This window comes from Mustela nivalis (genome assembly GCF_964662115.1).
Source record: "Mustela nivalis genome assembly, chromosome: 10".
Lineage (NCBI taxonomy): Eukaryota > Metazoa > Chordata > Mammalia > Carnivora > Mustelidae > Mustela > Mustela nivalis.
The window spans coordinates 78605005-78627590 of NC_139029.1; the positions used below are offsets into that span (position 1 = coordinate 78605005).

The 22586-nt window shown below is 37.4% G+C and overlaps 1 long non-coding RNA gene across 2 annotated transcripts in view; it reads left to right on the forward strand.

Moving 5' to 3' along the window:
• The window catches only part of LOC309843344, a 47639-nt gene that overhangs the window by 4341 nt on the left and 20712 nt on the right, over positions 1-22586 (forward strand). For both annotated transcript variants that reach the window (XR_014300086.1, XR_014300087.1), the window contains exon 2: positions 1252-1360. This is a non-coding gene — a long non-coding RNA (uncharacterized lncRNA). The remainder of the gene's footprint in view (positions 1-1251; positions 1361-22586) is intronic.

Sequence of the window (22586 nt, forward strand, 5' to 3'; positions counted from 1 at the left end):
TTCTTTCAAAGGGACTGATTTTCTGGCCAATCCATTAGCCACTGCCCATGAAATACTGTAGATCTATACCATGGACATTTCTTTACCTAGACAAGGTAGATAGCCAGAAGTATTGCTCCAAGCTCTGCCTACTGAGAAGATTTCACTTCAACCTTTCAGAGATATTCTAGATTGGAATGGTAATTGCTGAAGCATATTGTGAAGGACCATCTGTATCGCAGGCCTGAGTTCGTCCTTCCTTGGCTAACATGTTATGGGTGCTGCTCATGACGTGAGAAGAATCTCGTGCAATAGTTGCTGTAAGCATCTGAGCCACTTGATCACGAAGCCTGCCTGTGCCTTCAGGACCTGCTTGAGCTTGATCTTGCACACATCACTTCATTGTACATACTCAAATTTAAGATTTCATGGATGAAATAATACCCAGTTCATGGTATAGGTAGCTTGGGTCACATGGTCAGTTGGTATTCCACAGTCAAGTGTTTAATCTCATCCAAGATCCAGGAGCAGGCTAGGAGGTCTTTTTTAAGAGAAGGATACTTAAACATAAAAGAGAGCATGGCTTTGATTTAAAACCCTAAGTTCCACTGTGCTTGTGAGGGGCTCTACATAACATCACCACAGGCCATAACGGCATTGAGCTTCATTGGGTCTTCTGGGTTGCAAGGTCCACTCAGCAAGCAACTTGTACTGCAGTTTGGATCTGTAATTTTTTCCTGCTTTGGGCCCCACTCAAAACAGGCAACTCCATGGGTTAATCATCAAATGGGCAGAACATCACATTGAAAGACAAAATATATTGCCTCCAGGATCCAGAGATGCCTAGGAATCACTGTACTTAAGTGGCAGGCATAGAAGGGCAAGCAACTTGTGATATCCTGGGATATACCTGACAACACTGGAGCCCTAAAAACTTCATCATGCTTTTGGGCTTCTGAATTTGTGTGGGTTTTTATCTCCCTCTTTTGGATAAGGTATTTAGAGTACTTGCTAATTTCTGTTTACCAGGTTTAATTGGCATGATGTTCAGAGGGATGTTAAAATGAATGAAGTCCTTGAATACTGAATTATGAGCCAGAGCTATGATATAGTCCCAAAGTAAAATATAGTTGTGAAGTCAAAGTGTCAGGCTGTACTTGCTAGGTAAAAATAAACTGCTTCTAATGGGCTTTATGAATTGATACCAAGAAAAAGCATTTGCCAGATCCAGAGCTGGATACCAAGTACTCAGGGCTATTTGATTTGTTGCAGGATAAGACCACATCTGGAATAGCAATTATGATTGGAATCAATTATCTACCCAAATTTGATATTCTACAGCCATTCTCTGAGACCCATCTGCTTCTGCCAAGCCCAGTTGGTGAGTTCAATGGGGATGTTATAGGAATCACATTTGGAAAGGACAGAACATGGTCCTGGAACAATTGGTTACCTACATGGAGAAAAAACAATTTTAATTTTGCTCCTACCTAACATCATAACCAAGATTAATTCCAGATGTATTAGAGACCAAAATTATGTATTTTGGAAAGGCAAAAATATTTTAGAAGAAAATACGGAAGCGTTTTTTTCTTGACCTTCAGATCCTAGTGTTAAACGGGACACAAAAGTAACATCTTGATGGGAAAGATTGGTAAATTGGCACCATTAAAATAAAACACTTCTGTTCATCAAAAGATATCATTAAAGATCATGGAGAGGTAAGCCACAGAATGGGAAAAGGCGTTTAGCATTTAATTGATACAGGTCTCATTTCCAGAATATTAACAAATAGACAACCTGGTAGAAAAACAGGCAAAATAATCTTGAATAGATACTTCACAGCTGAAACTGTCCAAATGGCCAAAACAGTATGCAAAGGTGCTCAATGTCATTAGTAATTAGGGGGAATGCAAATTAAAACCACAGTAATACCACAAGCCACCCACTAGAAGAGTTAAAGTTTAAAAGATGGATAATAGTGAGAGTGGACAAAGAAGTGAAGCAATGCCAACATTGACACTCCCTTGGCAGGAGTATAAACTGACCCAACTACTTTGAATGAACAGTTTGCTATAATCTGGAAAAACTGACAATCCCATATCCTATAACCCAGCATTTCTGCTTCTTGGTATATACTTCACAGAAACATGCACAAACATGTGAGATTACCCATACAAAAATGCCCATAACAATATTATTTTTATTAGACCAAATGAAGCAACCCAAACACCCATCAACAAAGAATGGATGAGTTAATTGTGGTATACTCATAGAATGGAATATAGTAGGGCAAACTAAGGGAACAAAGTATAACCACATAGAACAATATGGATTCCTTTTATAAAAGCAAGAATGCTCGAATGAAGTAATCTCAAAGGAATATGTGCCATATGATTCTAAAAGTTCAAAAGCAGGCAAACAGCACTCAATTACAGATGAATATTCCCATGCTAAAACTCAAAGTCAAGCAAAGCAGTTGTTATACTAGAAGTCGGCATGGCAGTTACCTGCAAGGGGGGAAGGATGGCGTTGTGGTTGGGGTTGCATGTAAAGATTTGTTTTGTTTTGTTTTTGGAGGGGGAGATAGCTATGTTCGCCTTCCTGACCAGGTGCTCATTTCTCAGACATTTCATTATAGTCATTCATTAAGCTCCATACTTATTTTATTATTTATTTCTCGATTTTTCTTCTATAAAAGTAGGCTTGGCTCTTAAAAATGCCAGAGTTCTTACAATATTTTTTGTAAATAAGAAAAATATTGAAGATAATTCCTGAATCTTTATAATTAATAGCAATTTCTCCAATCTTATAGCTTGGCTCAGCCATGTAGAAAATTTGGAAGGTAGGTGTAGGAGGATAGGCTATTTTAAGTAGAGTTGTTAGGGCAGTCTTCTCTAAGTGGACGGCTTTTGAACCAATACTTGAATGAAAGGGACCAAACCCTGGGAATAGTAGGCAGCAGAGAGTTCCAGGCAGTAAGAACTGTAAGTGCTGAAGACCTGAGGCCTGAAGGCATATGGCCTGTTTGAAATAGATTCAACTGAGTGAAGATTACTTTTGCAGTGGAAGTTGTACGTCTACCTGTCTCAGCATGCCAAATGATCTCAGTCTTACTTCAGGTATGCTAACTTTATGAGACTTCTGCTTGCTAGCATTGCCTTAGACCCCTTAATTTGCTGTTTTCTACTTATTTTTATACAAGATGGAGAACACAACATTCAAATACTTGTACACGTAGAGCTATATAGGATGAAGAGGTTAACAATTTTGGAATTGTGGTACGATAGCTTAATTTGTCTGTCAGTTGATGCACCAATGTCTGAATTTGATAAATGAAAAACTGCATTTCAAGTGTCACTACTATAGAATGCGTAGGGCAGAAAAATGTATTTGAAATAAACATTAAAAATAGGAGCAATTCCCCCATATTATAAAAAACAGACAAAAATGTCTAAAGATGGTAAAACTGCCAGTGATGTACAAAAATGATCAAGAAATGAGAGAAGTTGGGGAATAGAATCCTCACTTTTGATCACTTTGTCATTTCAGCTCATCTAATGCCTAAGTCGGTTTGCTTTCCTCCCTTTGGTGTGAGACTAGATGCTTTTTTTTCCAAACAACTGGATTGTAGGTTTCAATTTCTTCAGATCACCTGAAGTGATGTTGCTTTTCTCCTTGCATCCCTCTTGGATTAGTCAGTGTTCTCCAGAGAAACAGGGCCAATGGGGTATGTATTTACCTATTTTAAGGAATTGGCTCAAGCGATCATGGAGGCGGGCAAACCCCAAATTTGTGGAATGGGCCGGCAGGCTGGAGACTTAGTAAGGGCAGATGTTATAGTTTGTGTGGAAGGCTGTCATTGTGGAGCCCTGGGGAAGAGCCAGTGATGCAGCTGAAGTCTGCAGGCAGTCTCCTCGCAGGATCCCCTCTTCCCTGGGGGAGGTCAGTCTTTTGTTCTATTCCCATTTCTAGCTGATTGGATGAGGTCCACCCACAGTGTAGAGGGCAGTCTGCTTTCTCAAAGTCCCTCAATTAAAATGCAAATCTCATCCTGAAACACCATCACAGGACCAAACATCCAGAATGATGTTTGGCCAAATATGCCGGCAGTGTGGCACAGCCAAGTTGACACATGCAATTAGCCATCACACCTCTCAAGAAGCCATCCATAGCTTTGCTTTTAGAGATGAGGAATGTGGCTTTCAGTTCCTAGCTGCTTTACTCATTGCAGTCTCTTACCATGTACCAAGGCTACAAAACACTGAAGCCCGCTGTGAATTTGTAGTAGCATTGGTAAGGAAGATACCATTTACAAAGCAAGTTAACAACTTGACAAACTGTAGTTTTCTTTGGCCTGAATGGCTCCTCTTGAGTCAGAATTGGCCACAGTAATATATTCCACAAAAAGCTACATTTCTACTAGCCTAGGAGTATAAAAAATATAGACTCAAAGATGCATATTGATTTTTTTTTTAAAAGATTTTGTTTATTTATTTATTTGAAAGACAGAGATCACAAGTAGGCAGAGAGGCAGGCAGAGAGAGAGGAGGAAGCAGGCTCTATGCCGAGCAGAGAGCCCGATGTGGGGCTCGATCCCAGGACTCTGGGATCATGACCTGAGCCGAAGGCAGAGGCTTTAACCCACTGAGCCACCCAGGCGCCCCTGTATATTGATTTTTTTAAAATAGTGAACTCACCTGCTTTGGGACAACTTTCTAGCATTCTAAGCTTGTGTTTGCTTAGTTCATTGTTATGAAGGGATATTAGGGGGGGATTCTGGAATTGTAGTCCTTTCTATGTGAACTCCAGCCTAGTTTTTTTCTGATGTGTAGACAATCCTGTTTCTTCATCATCAGGAGAAAAATGAACTTCTGCTAATCTTTAGTAATAGACCTTTCATGCAATGAGGAAAGCTGTGTTGTAAAGTGCTAGTGACTTCCAAATTTCCATGCATGGAGTTTTTCACTTCTTTATTACTTGGGAATTTTATCCATTTGCATATCGCCTTTCTGTAGCTGTGGCTCAAGTTTACACCTCAGGTCCTGACCTCTCTCCTGAACTCTACACACCCATTTCTAACTCTGCCTGATATTACAACATAGATGTCCTGCCAACACCTTAAATCCACTATGATGAAAACAAACGATCCCATTTTTTGCTGTTGTTGATATTGTTACCAAAACTGTCACTGGTTCCCAGGATTAATCTTGGATTTTCCATTGACTTCTTTCTTACTTCTTTGCATCCAGTTAGCTGCCAAATCTAGTTCCTACTGATACTTACATTCTCCCATCTTTTCCATTTTCATGGTTACACTGTATGCCAGGTTCTTTTTTTTTCTGAACAGGACTATTGGAGGTTTCCCATCTAGTATTCTCATCTCTGTTCTCCCTTTGACCCATCCTATACATTAATAATCCCTCATATAAAACTTGGGGTCAGATGTGTTTCAGAATGCAGATTTGTCTTTTTCATTGTTGGAGTTTTAGAAAGATAATGTGGAGAAGATACTTTATTTTACAGTCTCCCTAATCGGGACTGGGACAATGTCCTATAGCCAAATCTCATTTTTCTGCAGTGAAATATGAGTATTTACTTTAGATAGGATTAATAAAAAGTATAAATAGGCTTGTATTGTTCATGTTGAACTTTAATGCCAAATGAGTTCAGATAAGATTGGCTTTTGCCTCCAAGTAAAGTATCTAAAAAGAACTGAAACAACATCCTGCAATTTTGATTTTTAGAATTTTTGCTTTTGAAATTGTGGAAAAGACTTGGTAAATCTTAGGTAGGTAAATCTTCCTCAGGTAACCCGATCACTCCCATTTCCTACTGGTTTAGTTGTAAACTCTTTGCTCTGCTATTTTCAAATGCCTTCTCAGTTTGACCACAAAGCATTGTTTTCTGGTTTTGTCCCCCACTCATCTTCTACATACCCTTTTGACCTACTTAAACTGGCTAAATACTTCTTATTTTTTCTTCTGCATATACTCTTGAAATGTCCTATCCTCTTGTCCATTCTTCTGCCAACTATCTATTGATCTTTTTTCTGTCTTCAGAATGTTTCCCTCTATAAACTGTTTGATCCCCATTCTGGGATCAGTGATTGTTCTTTGGTCTAAATTCTTGTAGTAAGCATTAATTTTCCCATATGGGAATGGGGGTAATCCTCCTTCCTTATAATCCTTCTTCCTTACCTCCTAGAGGTAAATCAGTGGATTAAATAATGTTACAAGTGTGCCTAGCATGGTGGTAGACCCATAGTAGTACTCAGTTGAGGTTGGTTCTTCCTTTTTCTTCTTCTCCTTTTTCTTCCTTGCTTTTTCTTAGTATATTCTGTACTTTATATTATAGTTTTAAATGTGCTTTTATTGTGCCCACTATTAGAATGGGAGTTTTCTGAGGGTAAAAACTTACTTAGTAGAAGCTCAGCAAATATTGAGTTATGTGAAATGAATACAAATGGTTGCTAGAGAAATTTCATTTCCTCCTTTGGATTTTGGAAAGACTAATTTGTATGTCTATGAGTGTGCATTTAAAAACCCAAAACAGGGACACCTGTGTGGCTCAGTTGGTCAAGCGGCTGCCTTTGGCTCAGGTCATGATCCCAGGGTCCTGAGATCAAGCCCCACATTGGCTCCTTGCTTTGTGGGGACCCTGCTTCTCCTTCTCCCTCTGCCTGCTGCTCTCCCTGCTTGTGCTCTCTCTCTAACAAATAAATAAAACCTTAAAAAAAAAAAACCAAAAACCTCAAAATGCAAAACAAAAACAAACCTATGATCACAGGACCCATCTTGGTGTTTAGTGTCATAATTTCTGTTTCAAGGGTAATTTTAAATGTCCAGAGCCCTTGTACAGGACACTGCCCACCCAGATCATGGCAAGCCTCAGGGCCTAGAGGGGCACACTCTTTCTGGTACTTGAACAGCCAGCCATTGGGAAACCTTGCCAGAAACCAGTGGGAAAGGCAACTAACACAGTTCTTTGGCCCTGGTGAGATATAGTGCTTACTCCTATGGAGCCTGGATCATGGGAGAGCATAGATTCTGTTCCTGTGCTGTTTCTTAGGGCTCACTGCGGTGTCCCTGGGCCCCCTCAGGGAGGGGGAGGTCTCTGAACACCACCTTTGCTTTTGTGCATTTGGTCCTTTCAAGTTGGTTCTGATTATCTCCAAGCTCTGCAGTTTCCCTCCACAAATATCTCCCCTAAAACCCCTTTCTCTGCTCCCTCCTCCACCCCAAGAATATTATATCCCATGGAGAGAGAAAAGCTAGTGGTGGTAGAGGTCACTAGGTGTTTACCTAATGTCCATCTAACCTCCTTTCTTAATAAATTTTCTTAGTAATTTTCTAAGTAATTTCTTAGTAATGTAACGTAGGTACATTACTGTCTAGAATAAAAACAATATTTTGCAGTTCCCCTTGAAGCTAGTTATGGCCGTAAGATTAAATTCAGAGTAAAGGGAAGTGCTATGTGATGTCCAGAGAGGCTCTTCAAGGGGCTCGCTCTGAGCCACTCTTCGGCCCTTCCTGCCTTTGCCGCCTGGACAGTGGACACTGTGGCTGAAAGGCCAGCAGCAATGCTAGATTATGAGTTGAGGGTGAAAATGGAGCTGAAAATAGGAGCTATCTTCTAAATGCTTTTTTAATGTCAAAGAAGATACTTTTTTGGCTTTTGGCCCCATTTTCAGTTTTCTATCATATGCCATCCAGTCCAGCCCTGATGGATCTGAAGATTGAGACCTAGTAAAATAATAGAAGCTAAAATGTGACTGATTTTGAATTAGTCCAGATGCCTTAGTTATGACTTCAGTTTGTTACCTGGAGTTCTTAGGAACCTTGATTTTCTTGAAATGAGATTTCAAAAAATGTGATCTAAAAATTTCATTCTTTTGTTTACCTGTGTTCAGTTTCAACAGCCATTTCCAGTCATTAGAGGTGGTGGAGGCCTGAGCTGTTTGGGCTGGGTAAGGGATACACGAAGACGTGAGGGGAAATGCATGTGTGAAATACCATCCCACATCGTATCCTATAGATAAATATGCTTTGACTGTTTTCGGGGAGATATCACCTTGGAGCATTCATAGTTTATGTTTCCATGTTTCTAATAAAGTACATGTCAATGAACTGTGCTTTCATTTTTGTCATTATCATCTTTCTGTTTCTCAGAATTATTACTAATAATTATTGGAAATTCACACGGTGCTAATATCTCCAGTTGACCTAAATGACTTAAGCTTTTTGCTTGGAGTTTTCCAGAAGACAGAGATTCCTCTGAAATTAACACGCAGGGGGGAAAATGGAGAGAAATATGCAAATGTAATTTTTGCCCATTTCTTTGTTTTCTTTAAGCCCATGGCTGGATTTACATTGTCAGCCCACACAAATGTGAATTCCCAAGAAATCCAAGTAGGAAGAGAATAGAGAGAAGGGAGAATGTATTTGGTTTCTTTATGGCTAGATCTTTGTTCTAGGCCCTCAAGTATGAAGTTCTTTATATCTATTTATAAATCATCCATGTATGTCTGTGCCTGAACCCAATCCATGCACCAGGGAGCATCTCCATTAACTTGGATGAATAAGGTTCCCCATGATCCAAAGTTCAGTTCCCTAATTAACAGGGCTCTTTTGGAAACATTTTAGAGATGAAAACATTTTAACAATATTTTGCACTCATCTAATGGACAGAATGGCTAGAACATGATCTAAGCTCATTGCATGGGGGTCATCACTAATAGCTTGGACCCCAGCCTCCTGTAATGTAAGAAAGACAGGTCCTAGTCTGTGGAGGTGAATGAGCCTCAGCTTCCACTTCTACTGTGTGGACCCCAGTGCCTTCATGTTCCAGCTAGTGTTGGTTCCTCCTTTTTCTTTCTGCTCCTTCTGCTCCACTTCCCCTCTGTCTCTTTATCCTACTCACCATTTCTGATGCTTTTGCTTCCCTTAATCTCTGCCATCACAAAGACTGGCTGCTTATTGATTTCTTTCCTCTCTCTCTCTCTCTCTTTTTTTTTTTTTTTTTTTTTTTTTGCCTTTTCCCCCTTTGCTATCTCTTTTCTCCCTTTCTTACCACTTCTTCTAAAGTTTATGACTTTAGGGTAGCAGGGCTTACCTTTTAGAGCCATCATCATCCAATGAGAATGACAGCCAGTCACAATTTGTCTTCTTAGATGTCATCTCTTTTTTCTTTTTGTTATTTCCATTCATATTCACAATTGCGGGCTTTACAAATTCTTTTTAGGTTCATAGTCTGTTCCTGAAGGTTGACAGTGTTTGACTGCTTCACTGGGGTATCATATATATAGAAGTCATAGACCTTAGAACTAGGAAGTTCTAGGAAGAACTAAAAAAATAGTTTAATCCAATTCCTTTTTTCTAAGCAGAGTGCTGAAGTAAGTAACTTACCTAAGAGCATTCATACATCTGGTAGCAAAACCAGGACTAAGACATAAGCCTATACATCTTCATTTGGAAGAGAATTATATTAGCTCCTTAGTCCTATATATAATACAAGGAGACCTCAAGGAGCCAACAAACAATTATTGTCCAATAGCTACAGTCTCCAGGGAAATATCTCTTCTGTTCTGTTCTGGTGCTTTAGAGAGGAGAGAGGCTCTCCTTTATTCTTGATTTGTAAAATTATCCCTAAATATATACTCATGTATGCATTGTAAGATCATAGGGTTTCTTCACAAATGAAAGCTGTTTTCTTATGATTGCAATTATTTGTATATGAATAGAATGTACATGACCCAATGCCTGAAACTTGCTTCGTACATATTGGGTGTTTTGAACAGCTAAATGACTCTTTTTAGTTAGAAATAAGTACTCTGAGTATCACAGAGTCTTATATTTATGTAAAAAAAAAAAAAAACCTTAAAAACATCTTGCTATTAGAGAAATACGCATACAATAAAATTCTTTTACATTGCATGTGCGTATTTCACCTTCTCTAGAAAAGTAGAATCTAAGACTTAGACAGAAATGTGGAGTTTTAGCTCAACTCCCTACTCAGTGCAGTAATTTTTAAAAGTTATAACTCTGACAGATATCCAATGTCTGCTTGAAAACCTCCAGAGACTGGTATCACCCTTATGAGGCAGCTGTTACTGTTACTGGACAGCACAAGTGGATAAAAAGTTCCTTCTTGCATTGAATCAGAATCTGCCTTCTTTAACTTCTAGCTTTTTATCCTAGTTCTGGCCTCTGGAGCAACACAGAATTAGTATACTATTCTCTTCATGACAGCCCTTCAAATATTTGAAAGCAGATATTATACCTTTTCTTATTCTTTGCTTCCCAAGTTGCTTGAATAATTTATCAAAAATTACAGCTTCTCCTATTCACCTGGACATTTGCCTTTCATTACATCCTAATTGGTCAAAGTCCCTCTTAAAATGTGGCACCCAGAATTGAATTCTATATTATAGATGTGGTTTAACTAGCTGGAAATCCAATAGAACTGTCATGGGTAGTGATCTGTGGGTAGTAATTTCTCACGGAAGCATCCTAAGTCCCTTAAAAGAAGGTGGATTGTATGACAACGCTCAGTAAACTGTAAAGTGCTTTATAAATGATAAGCTTTGTTACATTCCATTTAAAAATACAAAAAATAATCAAGGAGTTTTTTTTTCCCCTGTCATTGACAACGTTGATTTCAACCTTTGGGTCTACAGTTAGCAAAGAGGCTGGTATTTATTCCTTGGTAAAAGTGTGAAGATAATTTTAAACTCAGCCATTATGTTGTGGTACTAGCTGAACAAGTTTTAAATAATCAGGTCTTTTTGAGGCTTTTTTTTTAAGTGTATGATAAATGTCATTTTTAACCTGTGCATACTCATTTAATGAGACAAAAGCAGTATCTCCTACTGACAAGGCATTTTCACATTCAAAGTAAAGTTTTAAATATGTAATCTGTATTTCTTCCATTTTAAAATATGAATTTTAAACTTCCATTCAAGACATTTCTTTTTTGAATTTTGTGTAATGGTTTAATATTGTCATCTAACCAGTCTTTCTCATTGCTGGGTATTGATTATATGTTAAGAACTTGAAAAAGACATCAATAAATTGTTTACCCTTCTTTCTTCACTAACCCTAGAAGACTTTTGGAAAGAATAAATTTTTATCTAAAATGTTTGTCACGAATTAACATCTTGAACTTTCTGACCAAGGGCTTAATGCCTAAATGGGATAATCTCAAAACTAACAGTAGCAGGTTACAGTTGGTATATATAAATGTGTATAGAAGTTAAATGTAAAATATAAATATGAAACCCAAATGGGATAAAGGTAGTGATGGGGAGCCTTGCACACTCCCTGGCACATAGCAGGTTCTTAATCAACATTGGCCTCATGAATGCTGCCTATTAGGGGAGGATTATTCCTAATCAGGCAGTGAGCGTGGTATGACAGCTGGAGGTTGAGTCCTGTAGATTGATGTGCCATTGCTCAAATGAGTACGGCACATTAGAGACTGCACTGTATTTTAAGACCTCATATCTCTTTCATTGGAGCATTATTTCTTGGTTAAGAAAAATTACTACATTTTCTAAAACATGACAATGTTGTGGTGGTTATAGTTGGATTTACAACATATGTCAAATACTCTAAAGAGCATGAATTATTTAAAAATACATAAATACTCAGAATAAAAATCAGTTGTTCTGTATTGCCCATACTGGAAGGAAATTTAGTAAAGAAAATAATCCAGTAAATCACTTCCAAGGATTAGAATATTCTGATAGCATGCTGCAAAGTCAGAATTTTGGAAAATCATCCATTTGTTGGCACATTTTTAAAAAAACTTGTATAATTTAATAATTCCTTTTTCTTTTTACAATCCTGGTGACTGGGGCCTGGTGATTGGAGAGGACTGCTTTGTAAAATTGGACTTAGAGTCACATAATTTAAATTTATATTACTCGGTCCAAAATTCCTCTTTCTATTGGATTTTCTTTCTTCTTAATAGTTTAAAAAATGTACAAATAGGTGAGCCTTTCTAGAGAAAGACTGCACTCTTTTTATATTTTGTGCACTTAATCTTCCAGAGCTAGGTATTAGTTGGTTAAATATATAATTTATAGTTATACATAGACTGAGCAAAAATAAATATTCTAATAGCATCCAGTTATTGTTTTTGGCTATACTGATGTGTGGGCTTTTATATCAATATTAGTGTTTTCTACACTTCATAGTATTTTCCTCCAGCAAGAACTGTCTCTTTGCTGAGAAGGAAAAAAAAACAACAACAAACTTGCTTACAAAATGAGGCCATTTTGCATATTAATTAGGAGGTCTTTGAACTCTAAGAATAAAAATCCGTTAATGCTTTGGGTATGAAACAATTATGCATTCAAGGACTTTGATTTTATGCTAATAATGCGACAAGCTTTACATTTTTCTTTGTTTTGTTTGCATTCCCTAAAGATAATTTAATGCAAATAATCCATCCATATACAGCATAGAGCGTGTCGGATGGTTTCCCTATAGTTAAGATTGTATCAGCACTCCCATTATAAATCTCTATTACCCATGGTTTATAATTTAATTGAAAAAACCCACTGCAGGCAGAAACTCAACACTTAGGGTTTCAGGCTAAAAGCAATATTTCTCTTTTAAAAATTGCCTCCTCTCTTTAATTTCATAGTTAATGGAAATGTAAGAAGGATCATCCCGGAGCTGATTTTGAACAAAGCCAAACAGATCTTTGTCTATAACTAAAATAATTTCTAAATAAAAGTAGTTGATATCTTATCATTGGCCTATTACTACAACATTTAACCAAAGGAGAAGAGACCACAATGGAATCTGCTTATCCTTTCTCTACACAAAAAAACACATACAAGGAGAACAAGAAAATTCTTTAAGACCAGATATCTATAACATATATGTTTGACAGTATGGTGTGAGGCATTACATTTTCCTTTGGTTTTCAAATGTGTACTTTAGTCCTTTCAGTGGATCTGGGCAAAGGCTGTGGAATTTGCTTTTTGTCAGTCTGAGCTAGGAAGAGGGCGCTGGGTGGAGAGCTGCCAGCTCTGGAATTCTATACTTTGTCTGCTGTATAAATCTTATCTTAAGTTTATGCTTCAGTTATCTTGATGGGATTCAGGGGTTAATTAACAGGCAGGCAGTTTCAGCCTGCTTACACAGTAGAATTGAAAAGATCAGTTTTTAGACACACGGTAGTTTTGTCATCAGCTTTTGAACCCAAATCCTGTAGTGTAGAAAGGTTAACCTGCCTGCCAGGTAATATGCAATCTCCAATCAAGACTTCACCATAGTTTTATCAACCCAGTGAGACAAAGAAACCGTGAGTTAGTTAGAACAAGATGTTCTTTATTACCTGCAACCCATCAACCTTTTCCTATGTAATTCCTACTTGTACTGCTGCATGTGAGATTCATGCCATGATTACTTAACCCTAAGCAAACAAAAACTTGCTTAAAGATGGTCTGGCTCTGTCTTTGCAATTCATCATGTTTCTATATCAATTGCCTTTGAGATCCTAAGGGGAGTTACTGAGGACAAGAACACAAACTCATATGTTACAACACTTAGCTGTGCATAAAGGGCTTCAATATATCTAGTACACACAACTGCTCAAAAGTACAGAAAGCAGGGGCATCTGGGTGGCTCAGTTGGTTAAGCATCTGCCTTTGGCTTAGGTCATGATCATGTGGTCCTGGGATTGAGCCCTGCATTGGGCTCCCTACTAAGCCGAAGCCTGCTTCTCCCTCTCCCTCTGCTACTCCCCATGCTTGTGCTTGCTCTTTCTCTCTCTCTGCGTCAAATAAATAAATAAAATCTAAAAAAAAAAAAAAATTAGAGAAAGCAGAAGCTAAGAGGTTAAGTGGTGGTTAGCACTCACTCTGTCCTGTCTACTACTCATTCTTCTGTGGTCCAGTGGCTCCTTAGTTCCCTTAAGGGAACTATGTTTTTAACTTTGAGAAATAGGGTCTCGTGACACCTTGATGAGAATCCCCTGTAATTACTTGCCATCTATTGTCGGAGACCATAAGGGAATTCACACAGTTTCTAAGTCCAATTCTTAAAATATTCCATGTGTGCTTAGATTTATAAATTAAAAAACTTAGAGCCTAGATAACATTCATATATATCTAAGCTATACAGTAAGTCAATGATGAAATAAAACAAGTCATGGATTTATTGTTCCATCTCTCTGATTAAAATTATTTTTAATGTTGATATTTTGATTATATTAGAAACATTGCTTAAGTATAAAGGTTATGAGAAATTCTTTTCTGAACACTCATAATTGTACAGTCTTAAGAGATTTTTGAGAAAATAGTAGATAACTATTTTCCAAGGATGGTATAAATGTAGTACTGGTATAATGATGCAGGGAATACACAAGAAAACTCCCTAGGGTTGCAGTAAATCTGGCAGTCCATATTTGTTATATATAGTGAAAAGCAGATTATCTTCTGATATTTATAAACTGATTCAAAGTTTTTTAGTTTCTGTTGTAAGAATTTTAATAGATCATTCTCTACTCCTCAGCCACCTCCTTTTTTTTCCTTTCTTAGATTACTTTTTTCTTTTTAAAAGATTTTATTTATTTCACAGAGAGAGAAAGAGAGCACCGCAGGAGGAGTGGCAGGCAGAAGAAGTATGCTCCCCACTAAGTGGGGAGCCCCATGCAGAACTTGGTCCTAGGACCCTGGGATCATGTCTTGAGCTGAAGCAGATACTTAACCGAATGAGCCACCCAGGCTCCCTCTTTAGACTACTTTTCCTTTTTTTAATTTAAATTTGAGAGTAAGAGAGGGCAGGGGGAGAGGGAGGAGCAGGCTTCCTGCTGAGCAGGGAGCCCCATGTGGGGCTTAATCCCAGGACCCCAGGATCATGACCTGGGCTAAAGGCAGACACTTAACAGACTGAGCCACCAGATACCCCTCAGCTTAGGTCTTGATCTCAGCATTGTGAGTTCAAGCCCTGGGTAGAACTCCATGCCATGCATGGAGCCTATTAAAAAAAAAAAAAAAAAAAAAGGTAATATGGAAAATACAGAGATTAAAAAACGGTAAGAGAATAATATCAACACATAAGGCTAATTCCACAGTAATCCTCTGTTTTAGGCACCATCACCTTTTTTATTTCATATATGAGGAAGCTGGGAGTCAGAGGGTTAAGTAATTTGTCCAAGGTTATCATTTATTTAGTATTTGCCTTTTTATTGTCCGGAAGAAAATTCCTGTTTGGGGGAGATTGTCTTTCTTCTATCCCAAACACGTGGTTGTGGTAAAGTGGAGGCTAATCAAAATTCTCATGTCCTTTGGCCACAGAGTGAGGCATTGGTACCAGAAAGGGCCAGTCATCATGCTCTGGTTCTATGGTTTGCCATACGATTCCATTGTGGTGGGCCGTGTGATCCAGGCATGTCCAAGAAGTGGCATTTTCTGGAAGAATTTCAACTGAAGTGCCAGGGAAACTCTTTTCTCTCTGGCCCTGTGGCTTGTAGAATGTGTTTTTATCATTGTGTTTGGCCATGGATTGATCTTGTGGGAACAGCTGACCTGAGAGAATGAAGCCAGCCAGAGGGAGCAGAACTGGTAGCTCTGGGAGGAGAGCAAGAGTAGATGGAGAGGAGAGAGAGAAGAACCTGATGAGGTTTGAGTCCTTGGATCCAGGTATTTCTGAAGGCACACATATACTCCAGCTTCTCCATGGTTTGCTGGTGTGAGCCTTGATCAAAACTGTCTTTATCAAGTCAGTTTGATTTCTTGTCTCTGCGTCAAAAAGTAATTTATTATTACATTTTTGTAGTAATAATAAAAAAAAAATACTGATTGAGCACCTAGAGTCAGGATGCAAATCTGGATCTGGCTCACCCTACAAACTTGAGCTTCCTTCCCAACCTTCCTTGGACACAACCTCTGCTAATGGTTTGATATTTTCCTCACCATTTCTTCTCCCCCCCCCCCTTTTTTTTAAAGACTAAACAAATATTGTATATGTAAATATTTAAATTTATGATATATGTTGCCGAATTGTCATTCAATTTGGCTTTACTAATTGATACTTTCCCTAACACTTATATGCTAGATATCTTATGTTGCACCCCGGTGGAGAGGGTGCAACATAAGATATGTGCTCTGAGAGGCTGACCTGGGGGTATAGGTCCTTTGCCTTCAGGCTTCTGTTTGGGTTGGGTTGTCCAGGATAGGGGACACTGGCGGGAGATGAGAAGGAAGGAGAGTTAAGAGATTCTGCTCCTCCTTGGCTCTTCCTGTGGCATTACTGAGGGTTGGCTGCCTTCCCAGACCTAAGGTTACAGTTCTCTCTGCTCTGCTTTGTTTTTCTGCATCCAGCCCTGGATACTGCCCTCTTCCTTGTGGGTTCCCTCCACCCTGCTTGACACCCTTATGGATAACCCTTTTATTAAATGCTCTTCAAATTACCCGATTTGAGTATGTTCTTAATTTCCTGTCTGGACTCTGAGTAATATTGCTTGTATAAGGGTGTCTTTTCCCTCCACATTTCATGTCAACATAGGGTATTGGCCACGTTTTTAATAATTTCAATTCTCATAAAGGGAAAATGGTATCTTGTTTTAATTTATATTTTTTTGATTATTATTACATTTGAACATCTGTTCATATGTTAATTGGCTATTTGCATATTTCTCTTAATTGCTTGTTAATATTCTTTGCCCATTTTTCTTTTGGGTGATCTCTCTTTCTCTCTTTCAAATTCCTATTATGAGTGGAGTATTTGTTCCTATTATATTTTCCAACTGATTGTTAGTATAACTGAAAATTATTGCTTTCATATTTTGTTATTCCTATAAACTCTCTGTTAGTTTTAATAGATGTTAATCGATTCTCTCAGATTTTCTATCATTTACAAAGAATGATAATGCTATCTCTCCCTTTCTGATGTTCTTTATCCCATTTTACACACTGGCTAGGTCCTCCAGAACACTCTTGGACAACAGGGGTATCAGTGGGAATCTCTGTCTTATTACTGACTCTAACTCTGCTTTTCCCAGAGTGTGTTTCACAGAACACGAACGCTGACAGATACCCCTTGAGAAAAGTTTAGACTGGTATGGGAAGCATAACATTTTTTTTTTTTTAAGATTTTATTTATTTATTTGACAGAGATCACAAGTAGGCAGAGAGGCAGGCAGAGAGAGAGGAGGAAGTATGCTCCCCACTGAGAGAGCCCAATGCAGGGCTTGATCCCAGGACCTTAGGATCGTGACCTGAGCCGAAAGCAGAGGCTTAACCCACCGAGCCACCCAGGCGCCCCAGCATTACATATTCTTAAAGAGTCAAAAGCTCTAAGTTGGTTTTTTGTTTGTTTGTTTGTTTGTTTGTTTTTGGTCTTTGCCTAATATAGCTCTGGTACTGAATTTTCTGTAGTATATTATTAGCCTTGTCATTTCCATAGGTCCTGGAGGACCCAAATACAAACAAAATATTTTGTAATAATATAGCTAAGCCACTGTGTTTTTATGCAAAAACTCTGAATTATTCCAAAGCTTCTTTATGTCTCTTCTCAGTATAGCAATATAAGCCACTGTATTTTGAATGTAAGGGGTCATGTGACACATCCACCACTTTGGCACGTGTTACTCTCAAAAGAAACAGCTGAGATTAAAATACTAACTTAAATGGAAGGAAGGATGGATGTCAGGAAATCCAGCTGGTTTCTCTCCCTCTCTTTCTTCTCTGTTTTATGCACACACACTCACACAACTAACCAACTCACCAAATGAATAAAGCATTCCTGCCAAGAGACCTCAAGGTACCATTTTCTTTCATGTATGGGCTTCCTTCGTAACCCAGCCTCCCTTCTTTCCAATACCTCTCCATTGTTTCTTCCGCCTCCTTCACTTTCTTCTGTCAAGTGTGCATGTGCATGCATGAATCAGCATGTGTTGTCTCCAGGAAAATCTCTACCATCCCTTTTTTCCCATTGCGATTATCAGTTAAAAATTACTATTCTCTTTGTTGATAGAAATCAAGTGAATATCAGAGAATACTTGTAATGAGAAAAGAAAAAAAGCACTCGTTTTTTAAACTCATCTCCACTGCTTAATTAATACATGTTATGTTTTCACATGAAATTAAGACCTGATGCAGAATTGGTGACAACAACCTCCAAAGACCTTGAAAAAGCTCAGAAGTCCCCTTCAGAATTCTCACAAATGTCTCATCTACATTTGCTTTCTCTTCCAATTAAGTCTATTATTCCCAGAGCATTTAAGAATAATAAACTATCTTTTATTCAATTTAACTTTCCATTTGCTTTAATTACTAGTATTGAAACAGTTTTGCTTTCTGCTATATTTCATTGCAAGTCTTCCAGCTACACTATAAAGCTAAATTAAGGCTTTTATAGATTTTTTTAGGATCAACCTGATTCTTATTTATTACTTCTAGGGTAATATTCATCTTAAGTCTTAAAAACTGACATATAAGTAATCTGTTAGAAAAGAACTCACTCAAAAATTGGCAGTTTCCTGTGTGGTGAATTAAAAAAAAAAAATACCAAAAAATGAACTCCTATTTTTATATAATTTCTTTAGTTAGTTCTGTTAGACCATTTTTGTGAGTGTGAATTTAAATCACATTTCAAGGTTAATATGGATTTACAGAAATTCATTGTTACCTCTACTTAATTGTTATGCCATTATTTTAGACATATGTTTATTTTTCATTTTCTGTAAAATTTCACTGATTTCTGAAGTTGTAATTCCCGTGTTTAAAAGAATGGAGCTCTGACTTTATATTAAATGAAATGGTATACCAGTTTTACAGGGGGGAGGGGTATGGTAGGGGGTAATGTTTGGAAAATGCCTTTTTCATGAAATCTATAAGAAGAAAAATTCATTATTGCTAATGAATGCAAGGATTTTACTTACTGGAAGTAGTCAAGTGGTCTGGTACAAAAATGCACATCGCATTATGAACCATAACACTGCGAGGTTTGTAATATAAGAGCTGCGAAATATATTTTGAATATCACAAAGACTGTGTTTCTTCCCCGGAGCATGCTTTTTGTTATACCCTGCTTCTCATATTCTTATCTTTTTCATGAGTATGAATCTCAATAAAATCTATGGATTGTGTTATGTTTAAAGGCTATTTACTGAACCAATATTTTCATAGATAAGATCAATAATATATGTGTAAACCTTTGAAATTTAGATTGGAGAGGAAGCTGCCTAATAAAACTCTGGTACTGAATTTTATACAACATCTTACCAGCCTTTTAATTTTATATTCAGGTCCCGAAGGATCAGAAAACAAACTGAACACAACTGCAATTATCTGGATTTAGCCTGGATGGTTTTATGCAAAAATTCTGAATGCATTTAATGTTTATGTATTGTGAAGCCACTGTGTCCTGGGTCCTCATTTCATTTCTTTAAGAACTTTTGTCTAATGTAAAAATTTTGAAGGAAAAATTTTATGTTTATACCTATTTAGTTGCACCGTTAGTTCAAGATACAGATTATGGAAGTGCTAGAGTTCTAAAGCATGTTTCAGTCAATGATATATATATTTTTTATAAAGTTGGTATCTAATGCTGTATTTGTAAGGCCATCAGTTATCAAACCACGTAAGTGTTAAATTCCTTTTGAAGCTTTCAAGAGGTATTTTAATTAAGTTTTCAAAATTGCTTTCGGATCATCTTCACAATTCTTTAGTGCTTTATTTCCATTAACAAAATAGTAATTAAAATTAAATTTTAAAGGAAATAACCACAGTAGGTCATACTTTTATTAACTTGAGGTAGATAATGAACCTGTCCTATTTAAAGACTGATCTAAATCTGCTGAGAGGCTAGGGATAGTATATTTTAATTAAGGTAATCCTTGTTTGCATCTAACAAACAGTATTGCCACTTAGAAATTTAAGATCTTAGTAATGCATATTAGTACGTTACCTCAACAATCTAATAGAGATTTAATACTTGTGTTTTAAAGAGCAATTTGTCATAAATTAAGAGCATTTGCATAGTAAATTTCAAGGATGTTATTCTTTGCAGAGTTTTCTATAATTAAGGAATGCATTAAACATTAAAATTTTATAATTTTTGTAGTTCTAGGAAAGCTTGCTTTGTATTAAACTGAGCCTTATTTTCAGCTGCGCATAACTCTATGGAAAAGTCCAGTCTTAATGAAGACATAATGAATGTACTGTCACTAAGATTTTTTTCCCTCTTAAATCTTGAGCGAAGGCTTATGTGTTTAAAGAATGTTTTATCATACGAAATGTCTGTTTACTTGGATGGGGAGTATTTAATCATTTAAAAAGTAGGCCAAAGAGACTTACCCCAACCCTACTGCTAAACAGTTATAAGCTGCATTGTATATAAATTAAGTGTTCTGTAATTGGGGGTGTGGGTAGAATCTTTCTTTAGTCAGTTAAGTGTTTACAGTATTCATATCTACTTTAGTTAAAGGAATTAAAAAGCCCATTTTAATTAAGAATGACAACCTTATTCTCAAGATTTCTTTTATTCTGATGGCTAACAAGATAATTTTAGCATTTGTATTTTATTGATATAGAGAGAATGCTTTTTTAAAATATGTTTAGGATAAGGTTCAGCATCCTGGTTCACCCGTGGTCAGATGGATTTTTGACTGTGGTGAGAGTCTCTATCACTTAGACATTTTTACCTGCGGATGACTTTAGGGTATGAAAGGATGTATTCCTCAGAGAAGGAATTTGTACCTTACTCAGTTTACCTTAGATTACTGTGTATTCTTCCTTCACATTATCTTCTCCTATAAACTACCTGAGTCTCTTTGCTTTTTCCAACCAAGAGAAAAGGATTTTCCACCAGGATCTACACAGTTCATTGGCTTGAGTTGTAGTAATTTTTAAAAAAAATTTCCCCTTGGCAGGGAATACAGATGTTTATTGAACATTCATTTAGGGGGTTGTCTTCTGTCAAAGAACTAATTCAGGTTATATGGGTGTGATGTGACTCATGATTTTTAACTCAGCACTGTATCATTTCTAATAATAATTATAAAATATTTAGATTCTTAGTTTTATTATATGTTGGAGCTCGTAAGGAAAGTGATATTTTGCTGTTCTCATAATTTTAGAGTTTTGATGCTGTCAATATATCATCATCATTATTATATAATTAGCTATAAAGTTTAATACTTATTATGTATTATAGTTATAGCTAAGAAATAATAGTAATGAAAGAGGATATTCCAATTCTTCCTTTCATTAGAAGGTCAGACAAGTGAAAATAGTAGGCACAGGACAACAGTAGTTGGTGAGTTCAAATCTCAAAATTATAATTATTGGCTGGCTGATCTTGGGCCTGAATTTCCTACATTTGTATGTTGGAATGTAGAAATTCCATTCAATTTTAGCTCCTTCTTTCCTCAACTTTAAAAGACTGTATTAACTTGAAAGCTCTAGTGGTTTCATAGATGACATCTCTGGTGAAGATTCTTTCTTGCCCTGTTTGTACCCCCCAACTGCCCATATCTACCCCTCAGTATTTAAGAGTTGGAAAATTAAACCCCAGAAAGACAAAATGATTGGTTGAGGGATAACACTAAATAATTTAAAAATAAAAGTGAATAGTGGCTGCAGATCAACTTAGCCAGGCGTTTCACTCCTATGGATGGATTAAGTGTTCCCATAGTAGGTAGAGTGCTGAGTTTTACCACTGGGAGGAATTGCCAAACTGTCTGTGATGGCAAAGAATATACAGTCTAAGGTCTTAGATTAAAACTACTTTCAAGCTATTTTGTTGTTGAGGTTGCACTGTATTAGATACTCAGAAAAAGCTGGTGATTGGAAGCTGGTCAGTGAAGATCCTGAATTGTAGATGACCAAATCTCACCTCATTGTAGCTGTTAAAAGCTGAAAATAGCATCCAACACCATTTGGCACTTCCTATGTCATGCACTGAGCATTTCACATTTATTAACATGTGTAATTATCACTACAATTTCATGAGGTCAGTACTGTTACCATTCCCATTTTACTTATGAGAAAACTGAGGCACAAAGAAGAGAACACTGTCTATGTAAGGAAGTCAGAGGACTGGGAAGCTAATCGAGGCCATGCAATGCCATAGCCTAACTGTTAAGCACTTTGCTATTCTGCCACTTAATATTCTATGAGCTGTCTAAGGAGAGTTGGTGCAAAGGTAGGTATGGAGCCCAGTCTTTCCTTCTGTGATTGTTTTTAGGTTGGAAGTAGCTTTAATGGAGGGCACACATGGAAAAGGATCCGAGAGAAGAGCAGCAGAATAGTGAGTAGTCCTGTCACACGGCTTTGGAGGCAGAAGATATGACTTTTATATATTTATTTATTTATAAATAAATGTGTGAGAGTATGAACAGAAGGGGCAGAGCGAGAGAGAGAGAGAGAATCTCAAGCGGACTCTGGACTGATCACAGAGCTACCATGGGGCTTGATTTCAGGACCCTGAGATCATGACCTGAGCCCAAACCAAGAACCTGACGCTTAACAAACTGTGCTGTCCAGCTGCCTTAGGAGATGTGATTTTTCACGTTGGTTTTGTAGCTCCTAGCATGACCTCAGGTGAGCTGCGGAAGCTCTCTGAATTTCCTGCTCAGTAAAGTAG